Source organism: Channa argus, chromosome 4 (assembly GCF_033026475.1).
Source record: "Channa argus isolate prfri chromosome 4, Channa argus male v1.0, whole genome shotgun sequence".
Taxonomy (NCBI): domain Eukaryota; kingdom Metazoa; phylum Chordata; class Actinopteri; order Anabantiformes; family Channidae; genus Channa; species Channa argus.
This window is the reverse complement of record NC_090200.1, coordinates 2,204,164-2,220,984: the sequence shown is the minus strand read 5'-3', so window position 1 is coordinate 2,220,984 and position 16,821 is coordinate 2,204,164. Positions and strand designations below refer to the sequence as shown.

Below are 16,821 nucleotides of genomic sequence, written 5' to 3'. Positions count from 1 at the left end.
GGGTTTCTTTGGGGCCGGAAAAATGGTGGAGCGTTTAAAGCAAGCTGGGACTTCACACAGCTCCATTGATGTTGCTGTAAACATGGTCCAGAGTGTTCTTATCACGGGTGGGAATGTCCACATGCTGCTGGTATTTGGGGAATACAGTCCGTAAACTACACTGGTTGAAGTCGCCAGCAGCAATAAAAACAGCGTCAGGATGAGCCGTTTCTAACGCGCTGATGACATCATGGAGTTTGCTGAGTGCTGCCGTGGAGTTAGCTCGCGGGGGGATGTAAACAGCGGCCAAAAACACAGCAGTAAATTCCCTCGGTAGATAATAAGGAGGCACTTCAGCAGTAGAAACTCCACATCTGGCGAACAGTGTTCATCCACCATCTGTATATCTCCACACCACGAGTTGTTGACAAACACACACACACCTCCCCCTTTAGCCTTATCGGACGCGACCGTTCAGCTACAGACTCACTCGGTGAACAGAGTGAGTCTGTAGCTGAATGGCGTCCTCTGGGACTTTGTCTGAGAGCCAGGTCTCTGTAAAAATCAGTGCGCAATGTTACCTACAGTGATGCCTGTAATTCCAATCTTAAAATCTTTAAAAAAAACTCTTGAACACAGCACGTGGGATTTTACTCTTTGATGTTCCGACACAGAACAATGACGCACAGTAACACACATGTGGCCAAGGGGTATTGGGGGTGGGCTGTATTCACAGTGAAGTGCAGTAGGACTGTATATAAATAGTAATTTAGAGACCTGAGTATTTTCTACTATCACGCTTTATTAAGGGCTTTTGAAAGTCACTGCAGGTTTTATTTGTACCACAACAGTTACATTTATAAACTGAGGAACAAATCTGCAGCTTTGTCTAAAGATAAAGTTCAGCAACAAAGCAGCAGTGAATACTGACAGGATTGTGTAAATAAAAAGTAAAATATTTCCATCTAAAATGTACTGGAGTTAAAGTTTAAAGTAGCAGAACACGGGAATATCCAAGTAAAGTAACATCAAATGTGAACTAACGTGGCCCAACGTATTGGATTAAACCTACTTAGTTACTTCCCACAGCGGAAGTTACAACAGCTGATGAATGTGTCTAAAAACCACAGAAAGCTTCTAAATCAATTAACAGACACATAGGTTATTAAAACTTTATTTTGCGTCAAGCTTTAAAAAACATGAACTACAATAAACATTTAAGTAAAGTTGTATTTGAATAAAGCCTCTCGGTAGCAGTAATAACTAAACCACAGAGAAGAGAAGTCCTGCGGCCATGTCCGTGACGCAGTGTCCTCAACTTTCCGAATATATTACTTATTTACATTTAGAAATACATAATTAACTAATGACTCTGTCTTCACCCACTGACCATCAGCTGACTACACTTCTGCTGATTTTACTGACTTTTCCCACTTTTACTACGTTCTACTTTTACTGATATTAACCCAACATCGCGGATGTTTGTCTGCTTCGCTCGCAGTTCACAGTTGAAGCTGTGAGTCTGAAAACGTGAACAATTCAACAGCAGATTTCTACAGTTTCTACTGTAACTAAACCAACAACGACTAATGTTCACGAGTGAAACAGTAAAGTCCGTTTTTTTTACCTTCAGACGGACGTTTGGATGAAGAAAACACTCTGCGTCACTTCGGTAAAAGTGAAACTAAACATTGATACGAACAAACTGGGCGTGTGTTTGTGGGGAGGAGGAAAAGACTATGTCCGTATTATTCCACTGCTGGGAGGTAACTAAGTACATTTATTCAGTGAAGAAGTTAACATCAGATATTTTGTAAATTGATTAATCACTTCAGTTTTCAAGTGGATGTGCAAATCTCTTTAATATTAGTGTAAATTCAAATTAGTTAGACAGAAGGAGACATTTGAACACATCACTGTAGATTCTGACAAACTCGATCAACGTTTAATTGTTTTCTATCATTTTGTGAATGAAATTATTAAATGTATTATACCCGGGGGTTATTAGCATTAGCATTAGTGTTGCTGGTGAATTTTAATTGACATCTTCTGCTCCTGGGTGTTTGGTGTGTGGGTGGGCGTGTCCGAGCGATGGGCCACAGGATTGGACTAAACACTTCTCGTCTTCCGGATGACAGCAGTCTCGCTCGCTCTTGCTCCGCCCACTTCCAGCCAACCATATTAGGATGATTAAATAGCCAGCAACTGCGTGTCATGAAGCTGTTTCTATTATTATGTCCACCTAATTAAGTACATGATGAAGGAGGATTTACTGCAGGATTGTTGGATTAGACTGACTTAATCTGAGCCTAATAAATGTACAACTGAGTGGGAATTTATTCATCATGTCTACAACAGCAAAGTCCTCACATAGACTGAGTGATGTCTCCTTAATCAAATGGAAACTGTGTGAAGTGTAAGAAGAATGGACATGAAATCAGTCCCTATGACTGATTCCCGTCCTCTGTCTGCTGATGGGGACTCTCTGCTCACAGCTACAGGTGATACAGGGTCCTGTCTGTGACTGTCTCAGGGTCCATCAGAACCTGTGGTACATCCATCTTTTTATGACTTCCAGCTTTAGGTGGATGGGAAACTGCCAGCACAGCGCTTTTCTTTACGTTTCTGATCGTTTAACGAGTGTTTGCCTCATTTCCTCTTGTAAATCGCTAATTTGCGGAGCGTTTTTACGCCGGAACCCGAATGAGCACTGATGTTGTCCGGTCAAGTTAAGCAGTAACTTTGACTTTACCTGATGTGTCTGCTCCCTGTGTTAAAATGAGCCGTCGTTTCTAAACCGCGGTCACATCGTTAAAATATGACTAAGATAAATAAAATAAAAATATATACTGAAATACTTGGCTGAATGTATTGTTCTACTGATACGATAAAAAAATATATGTGTATCGTGTATTGTTAGTTAAAATGCTGGGCGGACTTTACTTTATTCAAAAACTGTGCATTAAAATGGCTTTAAAACTGCTATGGTGACAGTTCTCTGTAATTTAAGCAGGAATCCATTTAACGTTTCAGGTAAACTTTAACGGAAAGTTCTTTATCAGACGGAAAACACGATAAAATGTTGTGTTATTGTTTACCTGTCATTATATTTTAATTTAAACATGTTGGTAGAACAATGTTTGTTCAATATGAATATGAATAAATTACAACTTTCAAACAAGTTTTCCCCTTTATACTTTTATTTCTATTTCAAATACTGAGATGTGTTAATCAGCAAAGGAAATACTCCATTTCACATACTATAATATTTTACTGGTATTATGCATTTTGTTCAAACATATTTGTCATATTTGAACTATGTGTCAAATAATACATTTTATGAACTACGTGAAATATGAAAATCTCGTAATTTTTCAGTATGCAACAATCCCCTGAGTCTTTACGCGTCATTTCTGACCCTTCGTAGTACTTGTACCGGAAATACCGGAAATGAAACGCAAAAAAAAAAATCAGCAGGTTTGACCGCGGTCTCTGCTGCAGACAGGGACACTTGTCTGAGCTCGTCCCCTGTCAGACTCAGAGAGAAGAACAGTGACGTCAGAACACAAAGATTTATTTCCTCGTGCTCTAGTTCACTTTTAACAACTAAATGTCCGCACTGTGACCTCATTTTCTTTATTGTCCCCAAATTGTCCCCCATCCCGATTGTTTGTGTCCCAGGTGCAATTTATACTCTCCCCAGGCGACGGGACACCGTTAGCTTGGAGCCCTGCTTGATGCATATTACGTATTTACGTAATCGATTACAGGGAGTAAGTCGCCCCAACAGACTCACTTCTGGTTCGTTTTCTCTGACACCTTTTGTTGGTACTTTGTTTAGTTGCTACTTTGTATTTTTGTTGTATTTTGTTTTTTTGGCTCTGTTACTGTCCTTTTTTTCCCCTGGTCTCTTAGCCGCCCTTTGTCCAGTTCTCCTCCATCCCTCACCTGTGCTCTGACTTCTCTAGAGGGACATCACTCGCCACCCACCTACAGTAAGAATCTCACTCTCATTCTAGTCTATATTGAGTTTATGCCATTGCTCACTATCTCTCTCCTCCTCAGATACTCCAGCACCTGCCCCATAGGTCCCCGCGGTCCTGTCTGTCCACCTGTTCCTCCTCTCCTCTTAGCGCACAAACTCATTTGACTTCCTAATCCTTCGCTTGTTCTGCGCTTATTGTGATAGAGACACTGAACCAGTGGAGCGATACCACAGCCCAAACCCAGGATACAGAGGTTCAGTGAATGTGGTGTTGAAGGTGTGAAGGTGGATCAGTTCCTCAGAGGAGACTGTGTAGAAGGACAGAGTCCCAGCAGGACAGTCCACATACCCTGCTCTGTTAGAGACTGAGGACAAGGAGGAGGAGGGATCAATGTTCTTTTGTTATTTTGTTAGACAATATAAGTATTACCAGAGCACTCCAGACTCCAAGACTGGATGTTTCTTCCAAAACTAAAATCTTCTCTGTCTTCTTCTTTTCTGATTCCTCTGTAACTCACTGATATTTCCACATTACTGCTCCACTCCACCTTCCAGTAACAGCAACCAGTCAGAACATTACTACACAGCAGTTGAGGCCAGTAGACAAATCTGTCTGGATGATCAGGATATGACTGAATGTCCTCCACATACTGTATTTCACCTTCCTGTTGTTGTCAGACAGTCGTAGTTTCCTGTTCACTGTGTTTGTGTCGATTGTGAGTTGACAGAAATCTGATGGAGAGAACAAGACACAAACAGCTGCAGTTATTAATCCATCATCTGTTCATTTCTTGACACTTTGATGATGTGAATGAGTGATGTGGCAGTTTGAAGATGGTTGAATGTTGCTGCTTTGTTTCCATCAATCTCATTAAAAACACACTTACACTTCCTCAGACCTGGTCTCAGCCATCGTTCTCCACCAGGCTCCACCCTGAAAGGAGGAGGGGGGTCAGAGCAGCACATCAAGTCAATTCAATTCAAGTCAAGCTTTATTGTCAGTTCTTCCACATGTACAGTACATACATACATACAGGGAACTGAAATTGTGTTTCTCTCGGATCCATGGTGCTTACAGGTAGTTCTAACAGTGGAGCCTAAGATCTAGATCACATATAAATATAAAATTATAAAAATACAACTATACAATAAGGGCATTGAAGAGTATACTAATAAAAATAAAGTAAAATAAAGTAAAAGCCGCACAAGGCACATGGCAGATGGAGTGCAGACCAGTAAAGTATACATCAGTGCAGGTAACAGAATTAGTGCAAAAAAAGCTTGTTCAGTCTGGTTAAAGTGACAGAGGGCTCAAGAGCAGTTCTTTAAATTAAGCTGACAGATGAGGTAGTAGGGGGTTATAGTTCTGTGCCTGAGGCAGAAGAGGGAAGGGGGGCAAGTTCGGGAGCGAGCTCTGGCTCTTCTCAGTTTGTGGAGGAAGTAGAGACGCTGCTGTGATTTTTTGGCTAGTGCTGCAGTGTTGTTGGTCCAGGAGAGGTCCTCTGTGATGTGCACACCCAAGAACTTGGTGCTGCTCACCCTCTCCACAGTAGCACCGTTGATGGTTAGAGGAGTGTGCTGAGTGTGAGCTCTCCTGAAGTCAACAACAATCTCTTTCGTCTTCTCCATGTTCAGAGAGAGATTGTTGCCACTGCACCACCCGGCCAGGCGTCTCACCTCTCTCCTGTAGTTTGTCTCATCGTTGTTGCTAATGAGACCCACCACAGTCGTGTCATCCGCAAACTTAATGAAGAGGTTGGAGTTGTGTGATGGTGAGCAGTCATGGATCAGCAGGGTGAAGAGAAGGGGGCTCAGCACACATCTTTGGGGGGCCCCAGTGTTCAGTGTGATGGTGCTGGATGTGTTACTGCCGACCCGTACTGCCTGAGGTCTTCCAGTTAGAAAGTCCAACAGCCAGTTGCACAGCGAAGTGTTGAGCCCCAGCTGGACCAGTTTGTGAACGGCATTCTGACGCATGATTCCTTTTTATCTAGAGGTGTGAGTGCTGAGTGGACAGCAGTTGCAACAGCATCATCGGTCGAGCGGTTGGACCGATATGCAAACTGGAAGGGGTCCAGGGAGGGGGGGAGGGCAGACTTGATGTGGTGCATGACTAGCCGTTCAAAGCACTTCATGATAATCGGAGTAAGTGCAACTGGACGGTAGTCATTGAAGCAGGATGGAGACGGCTTCTTCTGGACTGGAATGATGGTGGTGGCTTTGAAGCCTGTGGGTACAACAGCCTGACGTAGAGAGATGTTGAAAATGTCTGTGAAGACATTGGTGAGTTCTGCTGCATAGTCTCTCAGTACACGCCCAGGAATGTTGTCAGGACCCGGAGCTTTTCATGCATTGATCCTGCTGAAGGATCTCCTCACACTGTCTGGGGTCAGTGTCAACACCTGGTCGCCAGGAGGAGGGGGAGTCTTCTGTGCAGTGGAGCTGTTTTGCTTTTCGAAGCGAGCGAAGAAGGCGTTCACCTCATTCAGCAGAGAGATGTTTCTGTCACAGGTCTGTGGTGGAGGCCTGTAGACCGTAATGGTCTGTATTCCCTGCCACAGGCTCCGAGTGTCTCTGCTGTTGCTGAATTGATGGGCTATCCTCCTGGAGTACTGCCTCATCTCCAGCTCTGAAGGCAGCGTTCCGCGTCTTCAGGAGTCTGTAGACCTCCCCCGTCATCCATGGCTTCTTGTTGGCCCGTACAGTGATGGTCTTTTTGACAGTTTACATTTACATTTAGTCATTTGTCAGACGCTTTTATCCAAAGTGACTTACAAGTGAGGTACAAGGCAGCAAAAATCTAAGACAAGGAGAAAACATCAAAGCAAAGTCCTATCAGAAAAGTGTTCACAGTTCATGAGATGCAAGTGCGAGAAAGAGCAGAAAGGATTTTTTATTTTTTATTTTTTTTAAAGAGATTTAAGTGCATATTAAGATGCGGAAGAGTTCAGTTGTCAGCAGTTTTTTGAATATTGGGAGAGAGTCAGCTGAGCGTGCAGAGTTTGGTAGCTTGTTCCACCATCGTGGGATCATTGCACTAAACAGTTTTGCTTGGTGTCTTCTGTGCGGTGCTGGGACACCAGACATCGTTCGTTGGCAGACCGCAGCAGGTGGGAAGGATTGTAGACTTGAATGAGTGAGTTGAGGTAAGCGGAAGCTGTCGAGTTAACCACCCTGTAAGCAAGAGACACAGCTTTGAACCTGATGCGAGCAGCTACAGGAAGCCAGTGTAGAGATCTAAAAAGTGGTGTGACACAGGTCTTTTTGGCTGATTAAAAATTAGGCCCTAGAGACTGAGGAGATGTGGTCCTTAAAGCTCAGTTGATCGTCGATGATGACCCCCAGATTTTTGGCCGATTTAGTGGGACAATCACTGTAGATCCAATGTTGATGCTGATGTTGTGTTGCATCGAAGGTCTGGCTGGGAAGACAAGGACTTCGGTCTTGGAGAGGTTGAGCTGAAGGTGTCTCTCACTCGTCCAGGCTGAGATGTCTGAGAGACAGGCAGAAATGCCCGATCAGACTGTGGAGTCGTCCGGTGGAAAGGACAGGAAGAGCTGTGTGTCATCAGCGTAGCAGTGATAGGAAAGACCATGTGAGTGAATGATGGCACCTAGGGATGAAGTATAGATAGAAAAGAGGAGAGGACCAAGAACTGAGCCCTGCGGCACACCGGTAGAGAGGCTATGAGAGTTAGAAAGATGCCCCTGCCAGGATACCTTGAAGGTTCTTCCTGATAGGTAAGAACAAAGCCAGTCTAGAGCTGATCCAGAGATGCCCAAGTCAGAGAGTGTGGACAAGAGGATCTGATGGTTCACAGTGTCAAAGGCTGATGATAGATCAAGTAGAATTAAGACAGATGATTGACCTGTGGCTTTTGCAGCTCGAAGATATTCCACAACAGTCAGGAGTGCCGTTTCCGTGGAGTGACCCCTCTTGAAGCCAGACTGGTTGACATCGAGGAGGTTGTTCTTGGAAAGGAAGTCTGAGAGTTGTAGACTGCTCGTTCCATTGTCTTGGCCAGAAAAGGAAGGAGGGAGACAGGTCTGTAGTTCTCCACAACAGAGGGATCAAGAGAAGGCTTCTTGAGCAGTGGGGTAATCAAGGCCTGCTTGAAAGAGGTTGGAAAAGTCCTTGTTTTGAGAGATGTGTTGATGACTTGTGTAATAGCTGGCATTAGTGCAGGTGCAACTGCTTGAAGAAGAGTGGAAGGGATTGGATCCAGAGTGCAGGTGGTCTGATGATTAGAGAGGAGGAGGGTGGATACGTCATCCTCAGTCAGAATTGCAAATGATGAGAGCAATGCAGTGTTGGAAGAAGTTAGATGGATGTCATCATCTGGAGGAGAGAACTGTGAGCTGATGGCTGCCACCTTGTTGGTAAAAAAGTTGGCAAAGTTGTCAGCAGTGAGAGAGGTAGATGGCGGAGGTGAAGGTGGGTAGATGAGTGATTTAAAGGTGGAGAACAGCTTTCTGGTGTCTGAGGTGTTGCTGAGCTTCTCCTGGTAGTAATTGATCTTTGCCCTGGTGACACTGTGAGAAAAAGGTCCAAGCAGATTCTGATACTCAGCAAGGGCAGATGGAGTCTTGGATTTGCGCCACTTCCTCTCAGCACTCCTGAGCGGATTAGAAGGTGAGAGACGAGCGGGTCTCAAAGACTTGGGACAGAGACAATCCAGACATGATGAAAGTGTATTGCAAAGGCTGTCTGTGGCTGCATCTGCATCGCGGAATGGAGAGGTCCTGTGTTGGGGGCAGAGTTGCGGAGACCAACGAGGAGAATCAATCCGGGTTGAGAGACCTGAGGTTGCGCTGGAATGTTACAAGTGTGGTAGGAGATTGCGAAGGTCTAGGGATAAAGACTGTGAGTTGAATGAAGAAATGATCCGATACATGCAGAGGAATGAACAAGATGTTGTCTGTGGTGCAGTTCTGGGTGAGGATGAGGTCGAGGTTGTTGCCAGCTTTGTGGGTCGGAGGAGTGGAGACCAGACTCAGGTCAAATGTGTTTAGAAGAGCAAACACATCAGCCGCCTGTGGTTTGTCCAGGTGAATGTTCAGGTCTCCCATGACGATGAGAGGAGTGCCATCTTCCAGGAAGTGGGACAGCAACATGTCCAGTTCATTGCAGAAGTTCCCCAGCTGGCCCGGTGGTCGATATATCACAATCACCTGGACTGCAAACGGTGCTGTGATCCTAACGGCATGATATTCCAGAGAAGACAGATTGCCGAGTGGTGCTGTGGAGGAAAACTTCCAGGTGTCATTGATGAGAAGTCCAGTCCCACCCCCCGACCTGATGAGCGAGGAGTGTGAGAGAATGAAAAATTGACAGTTACATCATCAATACACTTGTTGATGTAGGCACTGACAGTCTCTGAGTACTCTTGGAGGTCTGTGGTGTTATTGTATGTGGCAGCCTGCTTAAACATATTCCAGTCAGTGGAGTCAAAACAGTCCTGAAGAGCCTCTGACGACCCTTCCGGCCAAACCTGTATCTGTACATTCTCTGTCAGCATGCACACATGGACATTACATGGCTCTCAGACACACACTCTTTGATTCTTCTGTTCTAATGGAGGCTTGTATGTAGGGATGGACATTCAGCAAAGACTAAAGGAACTGGAGCAGAGTCCAAGAGGAGCAGATTTACAGACACTGCAAGAAAAAGTTTTAGTCTCATTTGTTGGTTTTATTTAATCAAATTGTTGTAAATTAATCACAAATGACACAAAAAGTGGAAAAATATTATATTTGGCTCTTCTTCCATAGTTTGAGCGACCTGTCATTTCCAGTGTAGGTTAAACTAAAAACATCAGAAACTCTTCAGTCTGTACTTGTCATGTGAAAATATCTATATGTAATATAGCCACAAAGACAGAAGACAGAAGACACAGTGGAAGGTCACATCTGCCCAAGACAACAAGTACTTAGAAGTCCTCCATGAAAGACAGACATGTCACTGCTCCTGAATTAGCTGCATCGTTGAATAAAACGAGAGAAACCGGTGAGCACAGACACTGGCCTCATGGGCAGAGACGCTAAGAAAAACCCACTAAGTTTGTCAAGTCAGAAGAATAAATTGCAGTGGGTCAAGATGTTCATGGAGTCTGTGTGCTTGTAATTGTTTGCTACTGTTACGGTCCAGGCCATATGTGTTGTTTTTATTTTGTTGTTCTTATAGGTGCCCTGCCTGATTGGCCGGATTGGGGGGCAGTACAGGAAGCTGATTGGTCCATCCTACACTTCCTGGAGTTTTAAAAGTACGGTTCCCAACAGCTAGCGAGGCTCTTTCTGGCAGCAGCACCTGTTTGCTGTTCTTGGTTTCCAAACCTTATTTAGCATTTTTGAATTGTTAGGTTTTGTGCCGTGGTTTTGTTTAGAAATTGTATATTTTGTAAATAGTATTAAATCTGTAGGGGTGAACTGCCATTTTCTTTTGATTGTTTTCACATTAGGGAGTTCGGGTTAGCGACTGTCTTTTGGTTTGTTTATTTCTATCAGGCTAGCTAGCACTTTCTGTGGGAAATAGCTTATTGTGTTTATTATGTTGGCCTTGGTTCGCCCTGAGTTGTAGTGTCATGTTTTGTTTGACACTTTCTTTCGTTTAAAATAAATATCGTTCTGTTGGGACATCTCGAACCTGGATTTTGGTTTGGGGACCGGAGAGGGAACATCCTAATTTATCTTTGTATGTTGCAGCCTGACCCCCTAGACAGGGGCGTAACAGCTACTTAGAGCCAAACCACAAGTGTTTAAATGTTATTTTCATATGTTACAGAAAACCCTTCATTAAATGTGTAGCAGGAGTTTGAGCCTAGAGACGTCGTTATGTGCACAGACACAAATAATTATAAAATGGGGTTAGCAGGAAGCTTGCTCCCCACTTTGTTGGTCCTTTCCCCGTCACCAAGGTCATTAACCTTGTGGCCGTCAAGCTGCGACTACCCAGTCCACTTAGGATCCATCCCACGTTCCATGTGTCTAAGGTCAAACCAGCCCTCACCAGCCAACAGATCGTCTGCTTTCTCAAACGGACTTTTCAGATTTCATCAAAATCATCATCTACGGTTCCAAGCTACGTTTTTGACCTGACTCTGCTGCTACTTTGTTTTTGTGAGTAACTGCTTCCTATTGAGTCTCTCTTGCCGATCGCATGTATGACTAAGGATTATGAGAATTGTTATCGACCCATGAAGAATCAGCATTATGATGAACTTTTGTAACCACGTCATTAGAAGAAGAGGATTTATCAGGCTATGTCTACACTTTGATCAGGCCATGCACACGTATGTTTTACTAAGCCGAGTGATTGTCTGTCTACCACTTTTTATGGAGCCTGTGCCAAGAGATTTTGGAGTTTTTTGAGATTGTATCACTAAAGGGATTTTGGAATTTGGATATCATGTCACCAAAGGGATTTAGGAGTTTTTGTTGTTATATCACAAAAGGGGAATTTGGAGTTCTCTCCATGTCAGGGATTGGAGATTCACCAAGGCTACATTCCACTCACTCACCACCAAGCCTGCCTCTGTGTTACGGTTCCAGACCACTACATCTTCCCCAGTGGACCGTCCTCCCACCATTTCCCTCCCCTTTATTCTAGTCTCTCATCTTCGCTGCATCTCAAGAATATCTACACTGCCAGGACCATACTCCACTCTTCCCTATGAGAACCTTGCTTCTCCTTTAGACTCCGCTTGTTGCCCCACTCACTCTAACTGGACTTCACCACCACCTAGCGAGTCGGAAGACTTACTACATCTCCACCCTGTTTTGCCAGCTATTATATTTTATAATAAACCTTATTTAAGCTGAGCAGTTGTGTAAAGCACCTTATTGGGTCCAATCCTAAAACTAGAACCTTACAGTAACTTATTTAGGTTATGTGATCACAGCTGAGGGCATAACCAGACAATCCATTCTCTTCACTTTAACCAAAAAAGAAATGATGAGTTTCTTGGGTATGACGTCATACTGAAAGCAATGGATTCAAAATGATCAAGACAGAAAAGCTTCAAATTCCAAATTTGTCTCTATTATTCCATAGAAAATAACTCTCAGCTTATGATAAAATAATTTGAGCACCATAAGCAGATTCCACATGTTAAGTTTGTTAACCTGAGAAACAGCTGTACAACCTATTGCTTACTTTTCTGCTAAACTGGACCCTGTAGATGCTGGATTACCCTGATGCTTGCAAGCTGTGAAAGTTGCAGAGAAAGCTGATCTACTGTAACCTTTTTGGTTCCTTATGCAGTCTCTGTCTCTGTGTCTCTCTCTGTGTGTCTCTCTCTGTGTGTCTCTCTCTCTCTGTCTCTCTCTCTCTCTCTGTGTGTCTCTTTCTCCCTCTCCACACCCTTCTACAGTGAGATGGCTGAGATATGATACAGTGTTACTTTACATGCTTAATGTAACTGTTGATGGATGTAATATTCTTGACCCAGTTACACTGTTACTTTTTCCTGAAGGTTCTGCATTATTCAAACCCTCCACTGGAGAGAATCAAGAAGATTTTACAGTTGTTACATTAACTGATGTTTGAGGTTTTGTGTGTTACCATCTTATTGTTTAGCTTACGGTGCTGATTTTGTAGCTCATGGAAGCACGAGATAAGCTGCAGATGAAAACAGTAAAGATTCCAAGTTCTAGATGTGTATTGGAATTCTTCACCAATCTGCAGCACTATGGACAAACAGAGAGTTCAAGGAATCTGATAACGATCATATTCTTTAACATAATAATGTTGCTGCATAGCTTGATATAAAGGTTTGTCTAACAACACTGACTTAGTTTCAGCAGGAAACCAGAGAGTGGATGCTGTAGCTAAGAAAGCTGAGCAACAAGAAGTCACACACACACACACACACACACACACACACACGTTGAACAGACACAGACATTTGACCATCACTTACTGCTACTGCTACGTTTTCTACTGCAGAAGATAGAGAACGTTGAAAAAAGGTAACAAATTCCAAAATGAACTTTGGATCCCAGTCTTCATAAAAACGTATGAAGTTGACACACAGGACAATGATTTACCAAAGATGATAGGTGAGAAATATTCTCAATCCTGAGACATTGTCTTCTGTTATGACTGACATGTACAAACAAAATTGGTACCTTGAAGAAACTGGTCTCCCTTGGACTGAGGTTTCACCGGTTGTTTTAAGGAACATGAGAATAAGACCAAACAATTTGTTTGGGGAATCTCCAACTTTGGGAATAGGACATTCAGCAAATTCCCACCATCCACTATCGTGAAAAATAACATGCTGCAGTATTACCAGACCTTGTCTTGTGCTTTGTTTCAAATATATTAGCAGTTGAAGGACATTCTTCATATTCCAGCTGAAAGCTGATGTCTAGAAAGTAGAACAGATTCTTCCAAATGATGCACACAAACCACAGTGCAGTGCAGGATGCACTGCACTGTGTGAAATACTGAGTGAAATACTAGGTCTAATTATGCAAAGCACAGCAAGTGCTGTGACTCATCAGATGGTACTAACTGACATAGAATCTCTAAAGTATATTGTTCCTCTCTTACAATCTGATGTTCTCTCTTAAAAAAAAAAAATACTTTCTGCTCTCTTGCACTTGTATCTGGTGAACTGTGAACACTTTTCTAATAGGACTTTGCTTGGATGTTTTCTCCTTGACTTAGATTTTTGCTGCCTTGTACCTCACTTGTAAGTCACTTTGGATAAAAGCGTCTGACAAATGACTAAATGTAAATGTAAAATGTAAATGATGTTGGTTCATCCACAGATACAACGTATATTGAATCTCTGAATTTGTACATCTGATGACTAATGTTGTATGTCGTGTGATTAAATTGTAATCAAAAAGTGGGAATTGTGATGGAAAATCAAGTATGAATAATGTTAGTTCTTATGTTTTCTCCAGTTGTAATGATAAAATGTACTAATTGTACTTATGCAGGATGTTTTATAGGGATGTTGTGACACTTGGTTTCATTTAGATGTTTTTGTTCTGATTGTCTGTAGAAGTGCTCTAGGTCAGCTACATGGTTGACTGTCCACACAGAGATGTCTCCAAGTTACACCAAGTTCCTATGTGTTTAACATATGTTGGAAAAGTTACCATAAAAGGAGAAAAGCTGGAGGCAGCAGCCTGGAGGGTAAAGAATATTCTGCCCAGCAACAGAAGGATATAAATTCATGTTTGACATGTTAAGTCCTTAGAACTGGAGACGGAGACTTGAATCTGTTGGTGAACTTCTCTCTTGCAAGAAAATAAAACCCTTAAAAACATCCTGGATGTGGAAGCTTCTTTAGTGATTAGACTGAAGGTGTCTGTCACCAGTTATTGTCGAATTTTGCCGCGACACTTTGCTTTGTGTGTTTGGTAACTGATCTTCATGAAGACAAGTTACTGTCGGTGTATGTTTGATATTAGACTTTAGTGGAATAACATCTGTCTGAGAATATACACACACACACACACACACACACACACACACACACACACCATTATAATGCTACAGCTGCTCAAGGTGAAGTTGACATTAACTACTTTAGTTTAGAAACTGTTGGGATGTTTAAATTTGACTCCTATTTTATAAACTTATCACACACAAATACAAAATATCAAACTAACAATTAAGTAAATTACTAATCTTACAAATCATTTCATTAGTAAACTGATGTTAGAACTTCTGCAACATAAAACAAATCATGTTCCATTTACCTGAGCTGTGAGATATAAGGCAGACACTGTAGGAAACTCCTCACTTCACTCTCTTCATCTGACCATCCTGTCAGCTTCACTGGTTTCTTTTCTGGTTGTAGTTTCAGCACTTCCAGGAGGATGGAGGTCTTTCTCTCTGAGAGGTTTATGGATGTAGTGAGAGAGGACATGAAGTTAGTTGGTGTGAGTGAAGAGGATGCAGAGGACAGAGTTAGATGGAGGCACATGATTCACTATGACTCCTGAAAGGAAACAGCCCAAAGGAAAAGAAGAAGACTGTTTTTTATGGAATCTTTTCAGTAAACCAGGATCAGGCTTAGTGTCAGTTCCTCTTTCCATGCTCTTATTTCAAAGACCTATTGTGTACTGACTGATATTAATGAGCTGATTTTTCGTCCTCCTCTCCATCTGAAGAAGCAGCCACATGCACTAATGACCATCCACTGTGTTTACTTGGATTAAATCAGGTGCAAAGAACAAACTAAAGCTCCAAGAGAAGCACAGAGCTTTACACTTATGTTACCTCCTTGTGAGGGGATTTCTGTGGCTCTTTAACTCTGTGTCTTCACCTTATGTCCAGCTCTCTTGACATCGTATCAGTGGTTGCATCTGTATTTGTGAAGTTACAGAACTGTTAGTTAAGCTGTTACTGTCACTGTAGTTTCCATAAAGCCCCTTTGTTCTGACTGAAAACATGAACTCGTGCTTCCTGCTTGCTCGACTTGAGAGGTTTAAAAATAACACTGAAAAAGCATCAGATCAGAAATCAACCCATCATTTATGTCTATTACCATGAATGAATGAATGAATGTCCCTCACCCCCCTCCAAACATAAAGCAGCACTGAAAAGGACATAAACATTATCACTATATCAGGACAATGGACATAGTAAAAGCTGATTGACTTTATTGTTATGAGTGGGACTGTAAAACTAAAATGGTTAAAATCCTTTATTAACTTTCTATTACAATGTGATTTTGATGCTGAAAAAAATGCGTCCAAAATCACAGTCTAACGTCCCCAATGATGTCACATTATGGGGCTGACGCACGTCTCCACAGGAAGTGACTTTCCACTGCCCGGAGTAATGACACAGGTTTTGAAGGTTCACATCTTTAACACATCTATATATAAAAGCAGCAGTGAGGTCAGATAACGATAGATAACAACCCTACAGAGGAATCAGCTCGACAGAAGACGTGACTGAGTGCATGCTGGGAGGGAACCATCAGTCCTGGAGTCTCTACTGTTCTGGAACCAGTTACTCTGTTTCTCTCAACAGCAGAACAACAGATCCACCTGCTCCCTCCTCCTCTAACAGAGTAGAAGTGTATCTGGACTGGTCCTCTGGCACTTTGTCCTTCTACAGAGTCTCCTTTGATAAACTGACCCACCTTCACTGAACCCGTCCACCCCTCATTCAGAGTTGGCTTTCAGCTCGGCTTCCTTGGTTCCTCCGTCTCCCTGTGTGAGCTGCAGGAGGGACAATCGTCCTGGGTTTGAGGACACATTCAGACTGAAGGTGAGAGACACAAAAAGACTGCAAACAATGTGATGGACTCACATTTAGTCGGTTTGTGTCCGTGGGCCTTTTGGTCCTAATCCATCCATGTTTATGTGCGAGTCTCTTTTACTTCACGTGTTTAAAACCAGCCGTTAATTTGTTTGTCTCCCCACTGTTATCATTTCTTAAAGTGCTGTGTAACTAAAACATGTCAGACTTTATTTTCCTCATCATTTTCTCACCTTCTGCCACTACAGGTTCGAGAGTTCAACAGCTTATGACATGTATTTTCCGCTGTGTGAGACATTTGACAGATACGTTTCCTCAAAGTTACAGCGAGCGACATTTTCCACGTTGTTTTAATAGAAATGTGCAGTAAATGTCCAGAGGTCCAGTGAAGCCTCCTGGGACACAGACTCATTGAGCAGCACTGGGAACCAACAGTTTGAACAAAGCTCGTCCTACTGACCAATCAGAGAACGGCAACGATTTCTGCTGCATTAATACGTTTATTAGCTTCTTATTGATTCTGATTTCATAACTAATATTCAAACTACTATAAACTGTCAGTACATTTTAGATTCAGCATATTGTTTCCTCTGCAAGATTTATTACAGAATTAGCTGCATCTTCACTGA

The 16,821-nt window shown here is 42.6% G+C and overlaps 1 protein-coding gene across 1 annotated transcript in view; it reads right to left on the bottom strand.

Annotated features, from left to right (window-relative positions):
• LOC137125576 (NLR family CARD domain-containing protein 3-like) overlaps window positions 1-3,255 on the bottom strand; it is a 43,687-nt gene extending 40,432 nt beyond the window's left edge. The window contains exon 1 of the mRNA XM_067501243.1: window positions 1,607-3,255. The gene's annotated coding sequence lies outside the window, so the exon portion shown is untranslated. The remainder of the gene's footprint in view (window positions 1-1,606) is intronic.
• Window positions 3,256-16,821: the final 13,566 nt, after the last annotated feature.